Source organism: Sinohyriopsis cumingii, chromosome 7, assembly GCF_028554795.1.
Source record: "Sinohyriopsis cumingii isolate HCF-2022 chromosome 7, ASM2855479v2, whole genome shotgun sequence".
NCBI lineage: Eukaryota > Metazoa > Mollusca > Bivalvia > Unionida > Unionidae > Sinohyriopsis > Sinohyriopsis cumingii.
Genome location: NC_142967.1, coordinates 57,948,489 through 57,970,458, shown reverse-complemented (window position 1 = coordinate 57,970,458; position 21,970 = coordinate 57,948,489). Strand labels below are relative to the sequence as shown.

The 21,970-nt window shown below is 36.6% G+C and overlaps 1 long non-coding RNA gene across 1 annotated transcript; it reads right to left on the bottom strand.

Annotated features, from left to right (window-relative positions):
- Positions 1 to 7,690: 7,690 nt before the first annotated feature.
- Positions 7,691 to 17,039, bottom strand: LOC149795328 (uncharacterized). Its single transcript, XR_016422307.1, has 2 exons — positions 9,574 to 17,039; positions 7,691 to 8,170 (listed from the first exon to the last, which is right to left on the bottom strand). It is a non-coding gene; the product is annotated as an uncharacterized LOC149795328 (long non-coding RNA).
- Between the last annotated feature and the right edge of the window lie 4,931 nt (positions 17,040 to 21,970).

The window sequence follows — 21,970 nt, the reverse complement described above, 5'->3', positions numbered from 1 at the left end:
AATAGCAAACAAAAGTGTGTAGGTGCAAATTCAGCGATTGGAACAGCCTGCGTCGTTTACTGTGGTGTAAACTTGGGGAAGGCAATTTACTCTAATTCTCGCTGCACTAAATAACCTGCTTGTATTGTTATGCCTTAAAAAATCAATCCTAACCATAATATCCAAACATCACTATGAAAATATTAATACATGGAACCATTGTTCTGAAGTTTCACTCTCAAATCTGATAGGTGATTTATGAATGCGGTCGTACGTGATGAACAAGACGAAAGGCTGGGAAGTGAAGACAAGAAACCGAAAACAGACAAAAGCCGCTAAATAATACATTAATTCTCTTAAAAGTTGACATTTAGTGGCATTTTAACCAGCAAGGATACAGAAATGTCACAAAAAATGCTCAACCAGGGCAATTAGTTTAGAACAGTTTAATTTGTACCTATCCAATAGTTATCACATGTTTAGCCAAAAGACTAGTTTGACCAGATAGTATAAGCTATACGGGTTGCATGTTGCTGTTTAAACGGCACACACGTGGAAGAATTTCGTTTTATACATTTGTATTAACAAGACCTGAACAAGTTGAGCAATATAGTGCCAATGTGGTTGCCAGAGAAGTTTGCCTAATAATTGATGAAACAGTGGACATGGTTAAGAAGATATGAATACGTGAGCAGAACCTATGATAAATAATGAATCATCTGTATGGTAACATGAAGCAAAGAAAAACAAAACAAACAACAACATAAAACACATCAAGAACCAAAAACCAATTGTTATTCAAAAGGCGGCATCGAGGAAATAATCTTCAAAACTTTCAGTTTCCGAATGCGCAGTGTACAGACAAAATTGTGTTGTCAAAGTAGGACATACGTTAGAATTTTCGTATTGACATAGGAACAGTAAACTCAACGTAATGAATCCTTACCCATTTATAATATCAAGGCTGACATGACCGATTAAGTTAAATTTGTGTATATGGTCATGGGTATGTTTTAATAACACAAAACTCTTCTCTCTTTATCTAACAATGAACAACTGATGGACAACCATTTATCTTTACCATAGACAATCATTTATCTTTACCAACACACTTATGTTGTAACAATAAAACATAATTCAATGTCCGTCAAAAGATTATCTTACTGTGAAAGTGTGACTCCGTGTATCTTATTCTCCAGGCGAATGTTTCAATATCAAACCGCCACTTGAGTTAGTCCCTTGAGAAGTAGCATTTTTTAAAAGTGTGTGTGATTTGTACATAAAGTCATTGTACAGTGAGACAAAAGCAAATGGAACATAACCCAAATTGTGTGAACACGAACCTTATTGAAGATGCAGCCGACTACCGCGTGTGCTCTTTTATAAGACGAGTCCAACTCCAATCTGCACAGATCCTGATCCGCATTAACATAATGCGCCGGCAGATCTGGATCTATGCAGTTTATTTTTGAGTAATCAGTAAAACGAACAGCTCAGACCCTGATCTGCATGCGCATTATGCTACGGCAGATCAGTATATTTGTTGTTGCAGTTAGACTCGACTTATAGGCGAGTAGGTACGGTACTTCATATTTTTGACAAGTGCCTAGACTCATTCTTTGTAATGACTCATGAAGACGGATCTGGGTCACATATTCGTTGGGGTAATAAGTAACAATTTAGAAATTTCTTTAATGATTGTGCTTGTATTGAGAATTTATCAAAGACCAGAATAAAATGAGCAATATCAGCAGCCGAAGTCCAAACTCGAAAAACGATGGAGAGGATTACCTGATAATGATATGGAATGTTAAAAAAAAACAGTGGATACAAACTATCTGTCTTCCTGAAGGCAAAATGCAACGAAAGCCCTTGTGATTCTTATCAGTGCGCTTCATTAAGCATTTTTGAATCCAAGTGTCATATAATGTCGAATCTATGAATCTATGTTAACAGAGCATTCTTGCAGAATATTGCATTGCTCGTAGCTAAATATATTTGTTACAGTAAAAAAAAATACATTTACTCAATCTAATTGAAGTATCCCCCTCCATTTCTCACTTCTGATACTCCAATCAACCAAATATATCTCCTCTTTGCATAAATAATGAATGGGTTCAAAACCACCTTTAGCTATCCAAACAACTCGGCTGTAAAATGGTATCTAATCCAGTTTCCACAAATACCATTTTCCAGATTTATGAGCCAGAGACTATGTAGCCTATTTGCCGGGCGACTTTTTCCAATACTAATCCGCCGCTGGAGTGAGTCCTAAGAGATTACGCGTAACCATTAAATTTGAATAATTTGCACCAAAATCCCAATATCAATTTTATTCATGAAATAAAGATACATTGATCCAATTTGTGTTACTGTTTAGTTGCGTCAGTGGATGCCATAAAGATATTGCAACATTGACAATTCTAAAGCAAAAGTAAACATATTGGTCTATTACGTGGAACAAACTCCGATCCACTTTGATAGTTATTTTGAATTCAAATAGAAAAGAAAAGATACTTGAGCGAAAGTCGATGTCTGTATGGTAATATCGTATCTATCCATTTATACTACCATAGAACAGTCGACATAGGACACGATGAATCTAAACGTAGTTGTCGTGTGGCATTGAAAGGTTAGAGAAAATTGAACTTTACGAAAGAAGAATTAAAACGTATCTTTGACACTGCCAGGCAGATTTATAAATTTGAACAGAAAGCAATTTTCTCAACGCAACACTATCTGTATATTACTGGTCGAATATTTCACAAGCTGTATCATTTCAATACACCTCACTATCCCTATTGAGTGAACCAGAGTGTATTTCAGATGTACCCTACAGCTGTTGAAAATGGCGTATTGTCTTGTCATTGGCGTTTCACAAGACTATAATCTAGTGTATTTTGTCGTTGGTATGCCGTTTGTATTTCTACATCAATAGTAAATAAATAAATAAATAAATAATAATAATAATAATAATAATAATAACAAAATAATAATAATAATAATAGTAATTCAAAAACATCATAAATTCACTGTGCATTTTAAATGGTCTAACTCCTACCTAGGTGAGCCTTGAAACGCTATTAAAGAATTTAGATTTTTTAAAATTGACTTAAACGGTTTGTGACTGAGTTCGTCTGTAAATATGTCGTGACAATTAAATAAAGGACTCTAGATTGAAGAAATAAATAAATCCCCCCTTATTCTTTTCCTGCAATGAAGATAAACACTCCAGTTAAGTAAAAATCAACTTAATCGAGCAGCGTGGATGGTAACAATTGTTTATGGGATTTCCTATACTGGCAATTGAAAGACACAAAAATGTACTAGAATTAATAAAACGAATGTACAAATTTAATGTTTCTTTTTTTATTTATAGGAAAACTATTCTCTGAATATCCAATACATCTACCTGTTCAAAAAATCTTTAATACAAAAGCCGTAAAACCCAGCATGACATTTGAATCAACTTAACATAGTCTGAAATAATTTTAACATTGCACTTCGTCGTTGTTGGAAATATATACACCGGGGGAAAATAATTATTAATAATAAATAAATTATCTTTTAATCGTACAGCGACAGTAAAAATCAATTTTTGTCAATAATATTCGAGTCGTATTCTGCCAGTAAATATTTGTTTATTGTTGTTTTGTACTTACAAGAGTGGGTTGAACCGTTTCGATGGAGTTGTTGTTACAATAGACGAACCGTTGCGATGAAATAGTAGTTACAAGTGTTAGCTGAACCGTTGCGATGGAGTAGTAGTTACAAGAGTTAGTTGAACCGTTGCGATGAAGTAGCAGTTACAAGAGTTAGTTGAATCGTTGCGATGGAGTAGTAGTTACAAGAGTTAGTTGAATCGTTGCGATGGAGTAGTAGTTAAAAGAATGGGTGAAACCGTTGCGATGGAGTAGTAGTTAAAAGAATGGGTGAAACCGTTGCGATGGAGTAGTATTTAAAAAAATGGGTGAAACCGTTGCGATGGAGTAGTAGTTACAAGAATGGGTGAAACCGTTGCGATGGAGTAGTAGTTACAAGAATGGGTCAAACCGTTGCGATGGAGTAGTAGTTACAAGAGTTAGCTGAACCGTTGCGAAGGAGTAGTAGTTACAAGAGTTAGTTGAATCGTTGCGATGGAGTAGTAGTTACAAGAGTTAGTTGAACCGTTGCGATGAAGTAGCAGTTACAAGAGTTAGTTGAACCGTTGCGATGGAGTAGTAGTTACAAGAGTTAGTTGAATCGTTGCGATGGAGTAGTAGTTAAAAGAATGGGTGAAACCGTTGCGATGGAGTAGTAGTTAAAAGAATGGGTGAAACCGTTGCGATGGAGTAGTATTTAAAAAAATGGGTGAAACCGTTGCGATGGAGTAGTAGTTACAAGAATGGGTGAAACCGTTACGATGGAGTAGTAGTTACAAGAATGGGTGAAACCGTTGCGATGGAGTAGTATTTAAAAAAATGGGTGAAACCGTTGCGATGGAGTAGTAGTTACAAGAATGGGTGAAACCGTTGCGATGGAGTAGTAGTTACAAGAATGGGTCAAACCGTTGCGATGGAGTAGTAGTTACAAGAGTTAGCTGAACCGTTGCGAAGGAGTAGTAGTTACAAGAGTTAGTTGAATCGTTGCGATGGAGTAGTAGTTACAAGAGTTAGTTGAACCGTTGCGATGAAGTAGCAGTTACAAGAGTTAGTTGAACCGTTGCGATGGAGTAGTAGTTACAAGAGTTAGTTGAATCGTTGCGATGGAGTAGTAGTTAAAAGAATGGGTGAAACCGTTGCGATGGAGTAGTAGTTAAAAGAATGGGTGAAACCGTTGCGATGGAGTAGTATTTAAAAAAATGGGTGAAACCGTTGCGATGGAGTAGTAGTTACAAGAATGGGTGAAACCGTTACGATGGAGTAGTAGTTACAAGAATGGGTGAAACCGTTGCGATGGAGTAGTATTTAAAAAAATGGGTGAAACCGTTGCGATGGAGTAGTAGTTACAAGAATGGGTGAAACCGTTGCGATGGAGTAGTAGTTACAAGAGTTAGCTGAATCGTTGCGATGGAGTAGTAGTTAAAAGAATGGGTGAAACCGTTGCGATGGAGTAGTATTTAAAAAAATGGGTGAAACCGTTGCGATGGAGTAGTAGTTACAAGAATGGGTGAAACCGTTGCGATGGAGTAGTAGTTACAAGAATGGGTCAAACCGTTGCGATGGAGTAGTAGTTACAAGAGTTAGTTGAATCGTTGCGATGAAGTAGTAGTTACAAGAGTTAGTTGAATCGTTGCGATGGAGTAGTAGTTAAAAGAATGGGTGAAACCGTTGCGATGGAGTAGTATTTAAAAAAAGGGGTGAAACCGTTGCGATGGAGTAGTAGTTACAAGAATGGGTGAAACCGTTGCGATGGAGTAGTAGTTACAAGAATGGGTCAAACCGTTGCGATGGAGTAGTAGTTACAAGAGTTAGTTGAATCGTTGCGATGGAGTAGTAGTTAAAAGAATGGGTGAAACCGTTGCGATGGAGTAGTAGTTAAAAGAATGGGTGAAACCGTTGCGATGGAGTAGTAGTTACAAGAGTTAGTTGAATCGTTGCGATGAAGTAGTAGTTACAAGAGTTAGTTGAATCGTTGCGATGGAGTAGTAGTTACAAGAGTTAGTTGAATCGTTGCGATGGAGTAGTAGTTACAAGAGTTAGTTGAATCGTTGCGATGGAGTAGTAGTTAAAAGAATGGGTGAAACCGTTGCGATGGAGTAGTAGTTACAAGAATGGGTGAAACCGTTGCGATGGAGTAGTATTTAAAAAAATGGGTGAAACCGTTGCGATGGAGTAGTAGTTACAAGAATGGGTGAAACCGTTGCGATGGAGTAGTAGTTACAAGAATGGGTCAAACCGTTGCGATGGAGTAGTAGTTACAAGAGTTAGCTGAACCGTTGCGATGGAGTAGTAGTTACAAGAGTTAGCTGAACCGTTGCGAAGGAGTAGTAGTTACAAGAGTTAGTTGAACCGTTGCGATGGAGTAGTAGTTACAAGAGTTAGTTGAACCGTTGCGATGAAGTAGTAGTTACAAGAGTTAGTTGAATCGTTGCGATGGAGTAGTAGTTAAAAGAATGGGTGAAACCGTTGCGATGGAGTAGTAGTTAAAAGAATGGGTGAAACCGTTGCGATGGAGTAGTAGTTAAAAGAATGGGTGAAACCGTTGTGATGGAGTAGTAGTTAAAAGAATGGGTGAAACCGTTGCGATGGAGTAGTATTTAAAAAAATGGGTCAAACCGTTGCGATGGAGTAGTAGTTACAAGAATGGGTGAAACCGTTGCGATGGAGTAGTAGTTAAAAGAATTGGTGAAACCTTGATGGAGTAGTATTTAAAAAAATGGGTCAAACAGTTGCGATGGAGTAGTAGTTACAAGAATGGGTGAAACCGTTGCGATGGAGTAGTAGTTACAAGAGTTAGTTGAACCGTTGCGATGGAGTAGTAGTTACAAGAGTTAGTTGAACCGTTGCGATGGAGTAGTAGTTAAAAGAGTTAATTGAACCGTTGCGATGGAGTATTAGTTACAAGAATGGGTGAAACCGTTGCGATGGAGTAGTAGTTACAAGAATGGGTGAAACCGTTGCGATGGAGTTGTAGTTAAAAGAGTTAATTGAACCGTTGCGATGGAGTAGTAGTTACAAGAATGGGTGAAACCGTTGCGATGGAGTAGTAGTTAAAAGATTGGGCGAAACCTTTTGCGATGGAGTAGTAGTTAAAAGAATGGGTGAAACCGTTGCGATGGAGTAGTAGTTAAAAGAATGGGTGAAACCGTTGCGATGGAGTAGTAGCTACAAGAATTAGTTGAACCGTTGCGATGGATTCGTTCTCACAATACTACGTTTGTCTGTTGCAACGGAGTAGTAGTCTAAATGGCAGTGTTGAAATTGTAATTTCTTTAAATTTCTCGATGAATTTATTTATTTACGAGCTTGCAAAGGCCATGTGAGAAATGGATGTACTTTTTGAAATTCCCCTACGGTACCTTATTGTCGGTTTATATATTACTGGTACTACCTGACCTAAAGATTGACATATATATTTGACTCCAATCAAATCAATTCCCAAAGACCATAATGTAACTATTTTGTCAAATTACTATACTTTTGTGAACCTATGCTAGACATGCAGAACATGATTACAGTCTTTACATGAGATATCCAAGAGGAAAATTTAACACTATGAAAATGATATGCTGCACCGGTCGTTTTTGAGAGAAAAAAATCCATTATAGGACCCCAGCATCAAAATCCTGTTCGATTATATTTCCCCATTTATATCAGGTAGTACTTGTGAGGGTGACAACGAAAAAAGGAAATGGTTTTGGGTTCAAGCCTCCAGCTGCGTACAATATAGCCCGCAGGCTTCTTCCTAAAAAATACGCTAATTTGTTTGTGGTAATTATTTTCAGGGACCTTCATTATTTTAAATACGGTATTTATTTAATAGGATGCAACGATACGCCCAAAACGGTTTTGCGATATACCAAACACATACTGCATTACATACTGTAATACAGTGACACTTAATAAAAACAATAAAATAAGCACTACAACATTTACTAACTGAAAATTAGATATCTAAGTAATGTTACCTTGTACATCTTAAAATAAACATGGAGAATAAACATAAAAATGAATGAAACAATTCGACAAACACCCGAAAGCAGTCAAATTATCAACAAATAAAAATCTCATTGATATGTTTCTTTTAATTTATCCTTTACAGTAGCAATGTTTTAAAAGTCTCAGCACACTTGAACTATCAGTTTTAATTTTTTACGAAGACGTTTAAATAAGTCACTGCATATGTTTCTTCAGGAAAGTTAACATATCGACAACCTATGAACTCAGTGCCGTCCTCTGTGCGGTAACATTACCTCCTGCTGTAATAAAGACCCTCTCTTAGGGGCACCAACGTTGCAGGAATGCGTAGCCTTTTCCTGGTACAAGGAGTGGAAACTGGTACTGCTGAGCTTATCACCATTTCAAAGGATCCTTGTCCAACATTAGTAGGAATTCATTCCTAAACAAGTTAACCTCATGATTCACCCTTCGAATCTGGACTGTGTTAGACTTGTCCTCCCTGACAAATATAACGTCCCCCAAAATCGATGCAAGAGGAGAAGGGCACATGCCCTCAGAGAGAACAGGTTCATCTGAGTTAACCTCTTCTGCTGAAAAATAATATAAAATTATTTTTTCTAAGCCAGCTCCTTTCAAGGCTTTCATTCATATTTTCTTGCGTAAAAATAGGATTATAATCGAAGTTTTAATTAAATATAATGTCACATTAAATATGCTTTTATTGGTCATTAAAAGTTGTACTCGGGGGGATAATTAACTTATAATTTTTATAAGGGAATCTTTTTGGAAGTACATTACACAACCAAAGAAACCAAAAATGACAGATTTGGTTTTAATAATTCTGTTCTGGGAAGATAATGGATGTCTGCAGTGTGGCAGTTTATAGTGATGTCTAGTACCGGGGCATCATGCCGCAGACATGTAGCATGATGTCCCACCCAGTCACATTATCCTGACACCAGGCCGACCAGTACTAACACCAACCTCTTAATGCTGAGCGCCAAGAGAAGCAGATGTTAGTACCATTTTTGTAAGTCTTTGGTATGACTGGGCCGGGGATTGAACCCACGACCTCCTGCATCAGAGGCGGACGCTCTAACCACTAGGTCAGCGGAGCGGCTGGAAGCACGACCGTGAAAAATCGCGGTACAGAAAACTGTATTGCGGTTATTGCCAGAAAAGCAAACTGCAACGTACCGGTATATGCACCACTAGTACTGTTTGCTATACCACCACAAATAGGTTGATTCCGTAGCCCTTGAAATAACTATTCACCTGTGACTTGTTAAATTGTTACAAAATGAACTAGACATATTTAAGAGACATCTATATGAATTGCTACTATGAAATCTCTTATTTTATTTTATTGTACGCTATATAAACCTAAACTTGAGTAAGTACTCAAGCTGAAGGGTTTCTTCAAAACTGGACATGTTCCTCAACGGTCCCTATGTGGCAGGTTCCAATGCATTTCCTGACAGAGGACATCGAACCATAATGGGGTCAGTCAACACAAATTAGGTCTGCATGATACTAACAATGGCTGGTAGTTAAATCTGGGCGTTTTGAAGTGAAAATCAGGGAACTACTTTTCCAGAAATTTAAGTTCTAACCATTGCACTTAAATAAATATATTTAAAAGAAAATAACGAGGCAACAGCTTTGCCAAAGTTGCAAATAAGCTGGGGGTATCATACTGATGTAAGTGCTTTTTTAATTCTAATTCTTTACGTTTGCCAGTACTTAATATCAAATCAACTGAATTATGTACCATCCCCTCTCCATATTTATACAAACTGAATATCATGTCAATCGATAACACATTGTAAAAAACCTATTTAGCTTGTTCCGACAATTAAGTTGAGCTGTAACAGTAAGCACCAATACAATCTCGATAATGAAATACTGCTGTCGTGAAAGCGTGACCTTGTGCAGCCTATGAAACCATGAGGGTACTCGGGCCAAATGGAATTGGTAATTATACAAGACTTACCTGTAAATTAATGTTTGATTGTGATTTCATTGCTCTTAAGGACTTGAGGGATTACAGGCCCTCCCTGGTAATTCCCACCCTGGGGTTTCTTGTTCTCTCTTCTCCCCTGCATTCTGTAAGAATCGAGAGTGCTTTTTGCTGACGTGAATTCGATGTATCCATATCTCGGGCTCTGAAGATTGACCAATCACGTGACTCTACGTCATCTCCTGTAATCCCTCAGGTACTCGGGTGCAATGGAATTATCTTCCAACTTCAACATACAGGCAAGTCTCGTTTAATTACCAATTTTCCTTTAGAAAGTTTCAAAATAAATGTGCCATTACATAGAGTACTAGAAATTATACGTTTTAATCAATGTGTGTCCTCAGCGGTTGACACCAAAATAGTCATGATTAATGAAACGGAGAAATTCGTTCTCTTTGTGCATCTAAGCTTCGACTGGCATTCTAAAAATATTTGGATTTTTCTCTTTCCAGTGTTCATAGTCTGGTTCGTAATTTACTACAGGTGATCCATTCTGAGACAAAACAGTGGCGTTATAGCAACAACGTAGCAATTGTTTGGAAACGGTAGAACTAATCAATCATTGCAAAATGCAAATAAAACTAGCCGTTGTGAAATCATCTATCAGACTTGCTGTAATCTGCCACTGACAAGAAGAAAATGATTAGAACCAGAGAAATAATATTAATTCCCATGATGGCAATACTGAGTGAAATATAAATCTGGAGAAACAACATTTGTCTTTTAGAAAGAAAACTCGTTACAGTAATATTTCAAAAAATTTAACGTTTTAAACATTCCATGCTTTTAAGTATTCCTTGCTACAGCCAGTGTTTTTCAAAGCACGATATATGTATGTATGTATGTATGTATATATATATATATATATATATATATATATATATATATATATATATATATATATATATATATATATATATATATACAAGGAATTGCACATTATTGTAGGAAAAATAACACTCGGCAATTTTATTATATATTTTTGCTTTAGACTCAGCCCCCACCAAAAAATATTATGAAAAAATAAAGAAAACGAAAAGAAAGAGAGTCGAGTGTCTCATGTACTTTTTTTTGTCATCAAATGATTTTCGTCTCTAGTTACCTATCAAATAATAATCATAAAGCAATGACCGTATGTACAAGTTCATGAGCCCGATCCATAATGTGTCAGCAGATCAGGACCTATGTTGTTTACAGCTGGATCCAAGTTATACAAGAATTCCTGATGTAGGTCTGAAACAATACATAAGCAATAAATGCATCCTTTTTTATGCGTCAATGTTGTTTGGTTAATTAATTACACTGAATATCTCTCATTGTTGCAACATTTTTAATTCTAGAGTCGACATATTAGCGAATCACATCGTTTTCATGTCAAACATTCTTTCATGCAAGAATAAAACTTCTGGTCCGATTCAATCAGTAATCTTGCACACTCTTTCTCAAAGAACTGTATGGCAAAACGAACAATGCTTGTTCCGTTGTGCACCTTGAAGTATCATGGGCATCCTTCTGTTAATTCGTTTACTGCATTTACTTTCATAACAACCATATGTCGATTGATATAAATCCGCACCGCGTGTATGTAATTATTATTGACAGAGGCAAGGTGACATTTTTTTTTTAACTTTAGGGAGAGTGAATTGAACATTTGCATTCCGAGTAGCAAGTAAGTGGAAAATGTTATAATTACCCTAGACGAAAGACCTAAGACACCTCACATATCTGTTTCGATTATTAATCTTCATTGACGACAATGTTTTTTTAAATATAATTAATTCAACTATTTGTTTATAATCAAAATGTTCCCTATTGTCATGTAAGATTCCACCCGTTGTGTCATTATTCATTTATTTTGCTTGAAATTTCCACACACACCCCGCAATCTATTTGGACCACCTCGGCTACTTCCGAATGGATTAACTGTATGATTGAAGGCGGAATTAGAATTAAAAATAGTTTGATGCATTCGCAGCTTCTCTGTCAATCCTTGTTTCGTAAATAGCCGAGGTGGTCTGAATGGCAGCTATCGGCATACATTTTACGGTATTATCTGTAGGACTGACCTCGAAGTTGAAAATGCCTACTGTGTTTTCATTATATATATGGTAAAGTCAAGCTCCAAAACCTGATTAATCGAACATTAATTCTCTTATATCTAGCAAGGAGCGGCTGTAAAACCATTGTTTAAATTGTACCGACACTTAATCTCAAACAAAAGCCCAAATCAACATCTTTTATTTTTTATTCCAGCCTAGCCTATTTTCTAGACTCATTTTTCAGTAATAGTCAGCAACTAGAGCCATTCCCTGAACACTCGGTAGCTTGATTAAGTTGGCACCTAATGCCCAATATGATTAAAACTAGAAAAAAGGAAAGACACCCTGTTTGTACAACTATGCCTTCGGTATCTCACCAATGTTTATATTCTTGCTTTCTGGAGCTCGTAAATCATATAAATAATATTTGGCTAACTTTGAACAGCGTTGTCGTAAAAAACCCAAAAAATTTATTCAAATAAGTCACCGAGTAAAATCACTAAAACATTTATAATTGGCAAGCATTAATGCATCTCTAAGCTTCAGAACATAAGGCTGAATGTTAATATATCAATTCATCATCCTGTTACAATATAATCTAGGTCGACAAATGTCTATGTGACCTATGTAAAAACTCTTAAGTACATGAAGTTGAAGATTATTGCGAGAGAACCAAGGATGAAGGATGAAATTAACAGCCATTTACCGATAATCAAACCAGCAAGATAAAAAAAAAATATTGTCTTTAAAAAAGAAACAAATTAGGGAATATTTTTCGAGATTCCCAATTCGATCCATAAGTAGAGACACCGCAAAGAGAGGCAGTAACACGGTTAATACCTGGTTGTAATTACATATTGAAAAAGAAGTGACATTCACATTATTGCGGTAATATTGCCTTATAGATTTACATGTACAATAGCCAAATTATCAAGTGAAATATGTTAGAGCCAATTAATCAGTGGAAAATCATTTCGCATTAGCATGCACTGAATGTCAGCAAAACCAGGATTAGTCTCTATAAACATCAAGCTCTAATAACACTGGTCTACAGCCAAAATGCTTCCGAAATAAATGAAGTCAAACTTGACTAATTCTGGGTCACTGAGAACGAAAATGATGCTTAAAATTGTTGACTGGCTCTAGGTTTAAAGCTATGATACTGGGTCAATATATACGACCCTTGACTTGGGAATGGCGGAGAATAAGTGAGTTATAAAGGAAAGGAATCTCAGTTTGAACCAGCAATTACTAAAATACATATTTGACTGGATCTATACATAAATCTATGACTGTGTTTGGACAGTACTTGCTTTTTGGCAAAACAATCAATGATACAATCTGAAGCTGGTATTGCGTCATACATGATATGAATTGCATCATGTTATTCCTAGAAGTCGTGGATGATGCAATCATAACTAAGCTTACATCACTCTGCTGAACAGATTGCCCTATACGAGCTCTAGAAATCATAGTGTCGTGCCCTCTTATTTGTCAGTGTTTGATTTTGCAAAGGAACACATTTCTGTTTAGCCAAAGCGAGCAGAGATGCCTCGTACTTGTGTGAACAATGCAGATAACTTCTGCTGTTTGTGTTGAAGTGACTTTTGCATCACAAAAGCGCAGTATAACCGATATGGTTAAGAAAGCCTATCACCTTTATTTTGGCTGTAATATTGGAGATCAGGACAACAGCTGGGCCCCACACATATGCTGCAACACTTGTGCAACAAATCTTCGCCAGTGGTTGAACAGGAAAAGGAAATCAATGTTTTTTGCAGTGCCAGTGATTTAGAGAGAGAGACAATAGATCATATCAGCAGTTGTTACTTCTGCATGGTGCCTCCAGTTGGGAAGGTGTGTCAAAGAAGAAAAAGTGGACTGTGCATTGTCCAAACATTCCATTAGCTATCCCCAGTACCCCACGGAGAAGGACTGCCGGTTCCTGGTGCACCATATCATTCTCACTTCCGTCAGACGAGGACGATGAATAAGATGAAATGTCTAGTCCTGAACCATCATTGTCACATGACCCTTATTTTCTCCCATTCTCAAAACACAAGGTGAACGGAATGACCTTCTCAGGGATTTGGAACTATCCAAGAGTAAAACAGTACTGTTGGGCTCCAGACTACAGCAGTGGAATCTCCTGGCATGTGATGTTAGGGTTTCCATGTTTCGTGACCGTCAAAAGGATCTTGTCCCATTCTTCTTCATGGAAGGTGATCTTGTAGCCTGCAACACCATCGATGATGTGATGGCAACCCTTAACATCGTTCATGATCCAGATGAATGGAGATTGTTCAATGATTCATCGAAGACGAGTCTTAAATCTGTTTTGCTTCATAATAGCAATGTTTTGCCATCAATTCCAGTTCGTTATGCAGCTCATATTAAGGAAACCTATGAAAACATGAAACAACTTTTGAGGTGCATAAACTATGACCAACATCAGTGGCAGCTTTGTGGTTATTTGAAGGTTCTTGCTCTCTTCAATGTCTGCAGACTGGATACACAAAGTAATGCTGTTTTCTCTGCGAAATGGATAGCTGTGAGAGAGCTTCTCGCTCAATCAAGAGAGCTTGGCCACTCCGACAGTCATTGGAGCCTGGGGGAGAAAAGTGTTCAGCGTAGCCACTTGTTGGATCAACGAAGATTTTGTTACCAGCCTTGCACATCAAGCTGGGTCTGATGAAGAACATTGTCAAGACCATAGACAAAATATAAGTAGCTTTCAAGTACCTCAGTGGAAAATTTCCAAAGTTCAGTGAAGCTAAGATAAAGGAAGGTGTTTTTGTTGGTCCTCAGATTCTTTAACTTCTTCGAGATGATATATTTGACCGTGCACTGCGTGGCAAGGAAGAGACGACATGGAAAGCCTTCCAGTTAGTGGCAACAAATTTTGTATGAAACAACAAGGCAGACAACTACAGGGAGTTGGTGGAAAACCTACTCAAGGCATACAAAAGCCTTGGTTGTAACATGTCATTAAAGATACATTGTTTTGCACTCTCATCTAGATTTTTTTTTCCACCGAACTGTGGAGCAGTGAGCGATAAGCACGGAGAGCAATTTCACCAGGACATTGCAACAATGGAGAAACGCCATCAGGGCAAATGGAGCCCATCAATGCTTGCAGATTATTGCTGTACAATGTAAGAAGATGCTCAGTTTAATGAATATAAGAGACAAGTGAAGAAGCGCTGAGTAGATACCGAATAAGGACTAAAGTATGTACTTATATATACAAAATAGTTTTTTTTGCCTTTTGTTTCATAATAAATTTTATTTATATAACCCTTTTGCTGTTTTTTAAAGTGTTACATAAACAGGACAGTTGAAATATTATCATGTAAAGCAACCATAAACACGGAAAAGAACTAGGTTTACAATGTATGATTAAAATTCTACTATTTACACAATATACATAGACGTCAAATCTAAAAACTTAAATATCTTGGAAACAGTAGCCAATCATTTGTTTTAACTGTCATAATTTAATTCAGCACATCAAAATCCATAATAAATAGCACATTTTATCTACGAAGCAGACGACTTTTAAAAATTTGTAGACAAGTGTAATAAATCCTAATTCAGTACCGATAACAGAACGCCTTCTTTTGTGATAAAGGAGGTTAGCACATTTTTCAAACTGTGAGACCCGGTTGTTGTTGTTGTAGGGTTTAACGCCATTTTTCAGCACAAGATAGACTAAACATGGCGGCCAGTATAAATGGTGGAGGAAGAACCCGGGAAAACATCAGAAAGAACCACCGACTTACGAGAAGGTACTTGCAAGCCTTCTCACGTACCTACACTGGCCGAGCCGAGACTCGAACCCACGCAGACAGAGGTGAGATGGCAGTGATCCGTAACGGTGAGCACTTTGGACCACTCGGCCACTCGGGGCCCCATGAGACCCTGTACATATAAACGTATGTGTTAAGTATGATTGGCACCCCAAGAAGCAACAATAAAAAAAGAAGACAACTATCCTAATTTGTGCGAAAATGTACTTTTTAACTGTGTAGACTACTTTACCAAAGCATATATCTGAGCCTATACTCGAGTTTCATTGCAATCACATTATGACAATAACATTTTGCACTGCATCGCAATAAGAAATGCTAATATTTTGCACTGAGATCTTATTTGGTGGAAAATAGGTGTCGTTCATTTTCCATTTTCAGAATGAAAAATCCGCATTTGCTGTAAGACTTATATTTACATCATCGGTTAACATAACAAAATAACCATGATGCTACGATATACGTTTGTGAAAAGGTAAATAAGATAAATTATAACGATAATTATAAAGAACGGTATTAAACTGAAGAAAAACCAGTTGTCTTACAAAAGGCAGATTCCAATTAAATCTTTTCAAGTTACGTTCATTCGATATTCCTCGATAGTTTTCATTTAAACGGCAAACGTAGCTCATATAGTATCGTTCATTTGGATGTAAAAGAAAAGGCGCCAATTCGGTAAATGTTTATGTGTTAAAATTACCAAAACTTAAAGACTCATTATGTCCGCTTCCCCTTCCATAATCTAATCAACTGACATCGTCCTTCTTTTTACATTAGTCATCAGTTTTCGAACCATAATTTTGTTTGTGTAAAAATTGTGTTAAGGACTAATTTGTCTTATTGTGGGGTAGAGGCGGACTGGTTTTGGTGACATTTTACTTTTATGTTTTGCTATAACTTTTAGCCCCTTTCCTGGAAATATGTTATTACGATTATTACGTCTTAAACTAATATAAAAGAGTGAGAGCAACAACCTTTGCAAAATGCAGCAAATAATCCCCAAGAATAAAAAGTGAAAATGATTTTTTTTATTAAAAAAAGGAACTTACGATATTGCGAATTAAATTCCATATAATCCTAGAATTACAGTCACAAGTCCTTATGATCAGAGTTCTGAATAAACTTCAGTGGAAATTCAAATTAAATATAATGCTGGAAGTGTTGATGTGCTTGTGGTGGCTAGTATTGTGAGGTTCCAACCGTCTTTTGTTGGATCGCAGAAAATACCATCGAAGAATACATCCTTATTTAAAATTTCACTACAAATTCAAGTCTATGTCTCCAAGGATATTATTTCTAGGTCAGCAATTTGTATTTTCAGTGAATAAATAATTCGAAATAGCCAAATTCCAGCCCAAATGAACTACTCAAGACAACCAAAATACAATTGCTTCTGCTCAGATCTTAAAGCACGAATTAATCATTTCTAGAAAAACACATAGTCCTCTACTTGACCTCGGGAAAATAACCTTCTAGAAGGTCTGTAACTTGTTCAAATAAAATCTTAGTTATAGTCAGAATATAATATGTAGGAAACTCAATGTCCTTGACTATGGCAAAAAAAAAATCTTAATAGTTAACCCATACAAAAATATTTTAGCTATGTGTTAGTTGTTTACAGATTTTTTTAAAAAAATCAATGATTCAGGTCAAGTAGAAAATGAATTGGATTTTGGACAAGGTCAAGTCCAACATACAATGTTCCATTATCAATAGCATATAACGAAATATTTAAAACAAAAAACAAAAAAAGCATAAAAATATATAAAAATAACTAACAATGCAAATTCAAAAGATTAAAGCAGCTCCCCGCCCCAACTATTAAAATAAGCCCCTATTCCAACGTCGATAAAAGAAACTGTGTGCTAGTGAAAAAGTTGCCTGTTTGAAGGGCAAATTTCATATTAATCCGCCACTAGAGTGAGCTTAAAGAGACCCGGCATTTGACAAATACGATGTTATTGATACCAACGTCCCTTTGCATTCGCAATTGTTTAAGAGGAAAATGATCCATACTTGTACTAGCATGAGATATTTTCCCATGTTGTACATAGCAGAAGATCGTATACCTGTTCCAGTGCATGTGACCCTTACGTTATCTATATCAATATGACGCAGCTAAGAGCAGTGGCTAAAAACTGACAAATCTATTTTTAGAATTTAAATATTTAGACACTATCATTCAGATCTTGGGGTTAGGGCAAGTTTCTATTTTGGATTATTTGTAAGTTGATCTTCAATCAGTTAAAGCAAAATATAGAATCTTCTCGCATCATTCATTCATTCATTCAAGCTCATAAATGTATAATGTCGAACTTTTCAAATATTAAAGACACGTTACTAACATATCAAGATGCCTTTTCCCCCCAGAAATTTAACCATCGGTGTGCAGTTTCAGGATGTAAAATGATCCGTGACCACCATGAAACAACCACATTTTTCATTTCATTGATAAACCAGCATACAGTTTTGCACTGCGCATGCTATATGCCATCATGGCTTCCGAGTAAAGGTGCATGAGGATGATCCGGGTCACGGTGAAGACACTTAAAGCAATTTCGTGAATGAAACGTTTATTTATAGGACAGAAAAATGATTAAACCCGACACCAAACTCGTGCGCATAAAATCCCACAATAGATTTAACGAACTGATGCGCACCAGGTAGATACTGATAGTGAAAATTACATTGTTAATAACTTGAACGAATCATAACATGTAACTTACACGAGTAATCAACATGAATTAATGAATAGAAATTAAACATATACGGTGGCTTATGGATCGATCACCATGGATGATTCATGTTTCGAAATTAAACAAAAATAAAAAATGATTAATCTACCACTTAGGGTGATCAAATTATGGAATTACACAAATATGAATATGTGATATTTATCGCCAAGGGTAATAAAGTATGACATTTGCAAAAATACGGATAATGTTTAATCCGCAGGTAGGGTGTATACAAATATATAGGATTTTTATTCAAACAGTGATACTGACAAATTCATACACAAAAAGAAAACGGAACATATCACTGAGGGTGTCCAGTTGACGACCACAAAGCATATTCAGTCCCACCGCTCTGTTGCATGATCAAGGTGCCACCGCGCATGACCCACCGCTCCCAATCTGCCAAAGGATCCGTCAAGAGCCCTCTTTGTTCGCTGCAGACCCGTTGGTCCCGAAGCTTTGGTCCCTCAACACGAGACCAACACTATCTTCTTCCGAGCCAACATCATCACCAACAGCAGCACAGGTTATACAATAAAAATAAACCCCAAGAAAACCGCTTTACGAAATGGCCTCAGATATATCAGCTCTACAGGCAAAAATCCACACCTCCAGATCTAGGCACTGAGTCGTACCTCCGCTTCACATTCGGACAGTCAATTCAGACATCCAACTATCCAACTCCAGACAAATAGGCATACCTCCAAATTTGTCAGATAGCTCTACAGCTGCAGCTGCTCTCGTAAAAGTGGACATTTTCCTTACAAAACCTTTTCTGTTGTGAAGTTACTGTCTAAATGGAGTCTATACCTACAATGGCTATGGTGCAATTCACGACCAGAGAGCTTAAGTTTATAGGTTTTCGTTGCCAACAATATGCTCTTGCAGCACGGGTGAACTTTGTGTCCGTATGTTCCAGAATCAAACCAACCCATCTCCACAATAATTATTCTCTCTTAAGCAAACACTGTAAGACTAATGAACAAGACGAGTCCATAACCAGCAGCACTATTTTTGTCTTGGAGAAAGGCATACAGATTTGACATTCTTCTTTTAGTTTAGAAAATGGCATGAAGACAAACAATTTTGCTTTAAAATAAATTAAGAAAGAAACAAATGAGTACCAAATGTCAGCACATTGCATTTTAATAGATCTAAAGATAGAAATATTTTTTCTGCTTGAGAATGCATGTTTATTTCCCCTTTTATTATGTTCCTTTTTTATACGGTCCAGATGTTTAAAGTTTAATATTTCAGCGATTTATATTTCTAATCGTCAGAATGGATGTTGTTTCCAGTGTTTGTCTGTTGGCCACAACGTCGTGCATTCGAACCATTTAAATGTTATTGACGGGTACTCGATTATCAACTTAGGCAATAAAGAGGCACGGTAGCTTAGTTGGTAGAACATCTAGAACATCCGACTCACAACCTACTTCTTGCGGTTTTGATACCCATCCAGGCCAGCCTGAGTCTGCTGTCTCTGTTGTCCTTGGGGAAAAGTATTTAGCTCCCATCTTTTATGTATGATAAACCAATGCTGTGTTAAAAGTACCTTTTAAACCAAGAAAAAAATCAAATTAAGGAATGCTATTAAAATTGCCAAACTCTGCGTGCAATATATAAAATATATGGTATGTGTCGGATTTGTCGCAAGAGCGTACAAGGAAGAGATATTCTATCTGAATTTAATTAAAAGTTAATTTTCTTTAGCGCATGTACTTGTCAGAAGCATCCTAGCGTATGATATAATCTTCGTGATGAAATTCGATAACCTTGCTTATTATGTTTTGGGCCGTGTGGGTACAATCTTCAGCTGCTGAATTACGAGCATTAATGTCTACCAATGTACAAGTGATACAGGCCATGCAGGCGTTCCGATACCTTTATAGCGATTATTCGCATTATTTCGATCGTTTGTCTATCAATATTCCTTGGAAGGAAAGATAATTATATAAATGCCCCGAGAAACACATAAGACAAAATTAATGTAAAGGTACGTGGATATTTTTAGACGAGGTCAACTAAGAGGAGGTGTCATCCATTTTAAACCGAATTGAATGTCACGCGCTTTGAGGTCGCTGTAATGGACAAAAATTAGTGTCGGTATGCCATTGAAAAAGTATAACGCGATCATTAATATTCGTCTGGAAGTTTCATGACGAAAACCAAGGTGCAGATTACTCAGCAAATTAGGAATGAGCAGACTTGGGTAAAACTGCTTGAGCATCAAGGTTTAGAAAAACAACTAATGTTGTATTTGAGACCAGACCAATTAAGGCAATTTCATGACTAAATTGACGTATGCTTTAGCTGTTTTGCTTTATCTTTGTAATGCCCCCAGTTAACATACAAAGATCTGGTCCCGAATTGTCCCTAATGGTAAATTATCATGGAGTTAGTGTTCAGCCGTTTGAGTCTGACCAACAAAAATGATTCGATCAGACACAATACCATCTTCATCGTAGTAAACATTTAAAAAGGAATTTTCATTGTTTTTGGGGGTGGGGGATGGGGTGGGAGTAACGACACTTTTGACACAATATTGACTATATCATTCCTATAAAATGGGGGCTAATTTCTTTTACTAAAGACACACTGAGACAGCGGTCCTGAGACTGGGCTGGCCTGGACGGGTATTGTACCCACGATCATTCGATTACGGTTCGAACACTCTCTTAACTCAACTACTGCGGCTTCCCTAAAGATGGGGCGGTGGGAATAGCGATACAAAACGTTGAGATTTTCATGACATTTCATCAGCAAAAAGTATCTTAAAATCATCGAAATAACACGAAGAATCATAATGCGAAGGATATAGTGTACTTTCATTTTGCACCTACAAATGCTTCGCAATTTTCCTTACTGAAAAATAATGGCGACACTCGCTAATGAAATAGCTCTGGTCAATGCTAATTACAAATAAGGGATTGTATATATTATTAAAAAAATAGTATACCCATTTTGGTACATAAATTACATTCGATTCGACGAACCAGCGTTTGTAATAATGGACATATTGAACCAATACTGCAGCCAGGACCAACCTTGATATGATTACAACGAAGAAATAACAAGTAAAACATAGTGAGAAAGAATGAAGGAAATAAAAAATTTGCGGTTATTAATTTTATCTGCAAAATTCATCACTCAAAGTAATACTACATGTTCTATCCATTTTCCACTAAAAAGGCCCATTAAAGATTTTTTATACTTTAATCGTCACATTTATCAAATCAATAATAAAATGGACATTATAATTTGAAATTCATCCCAACCGTGCATTTTCAATACCAATGTCGATATTAGAGACAATCTTCTTTAATCCCATCATCATTTTGATGCATGAGGCAAATTAAATAAATCATTGTCCAACCCAAACAAAGGAATTTATTTTTTGAGTCGCGTGACTCGATTTGTGTTTGCACGCAATTTAAAGTGCTCTAGAACAAAGACACCATGTACTAGGACGACGTCATGGAGTAAAGGATATCATCGAACAAAATCTAATATTAATGTAATAAAATACAAGAAAACTAGAGTTTTGTGTTTTGTTAGGACTTTATGATCTTAAACTAAGCAACAGAAAAGTAGCGAAAACCATCCAGTTTTGTAAAATTAAAAAAAATAATGTATTTCCCTTGGATACAAGGCTTAAATCGAAAAGGAGCCTATAGTACTAAATCCCAAATAGTCGTAAAAATTCTATCATAAGGTCAAAAGTATAGAGTATTCCGAATTAATTCCAGTGGTGTTCCGAATAAATTTATATCTTGAATGTGCTGAT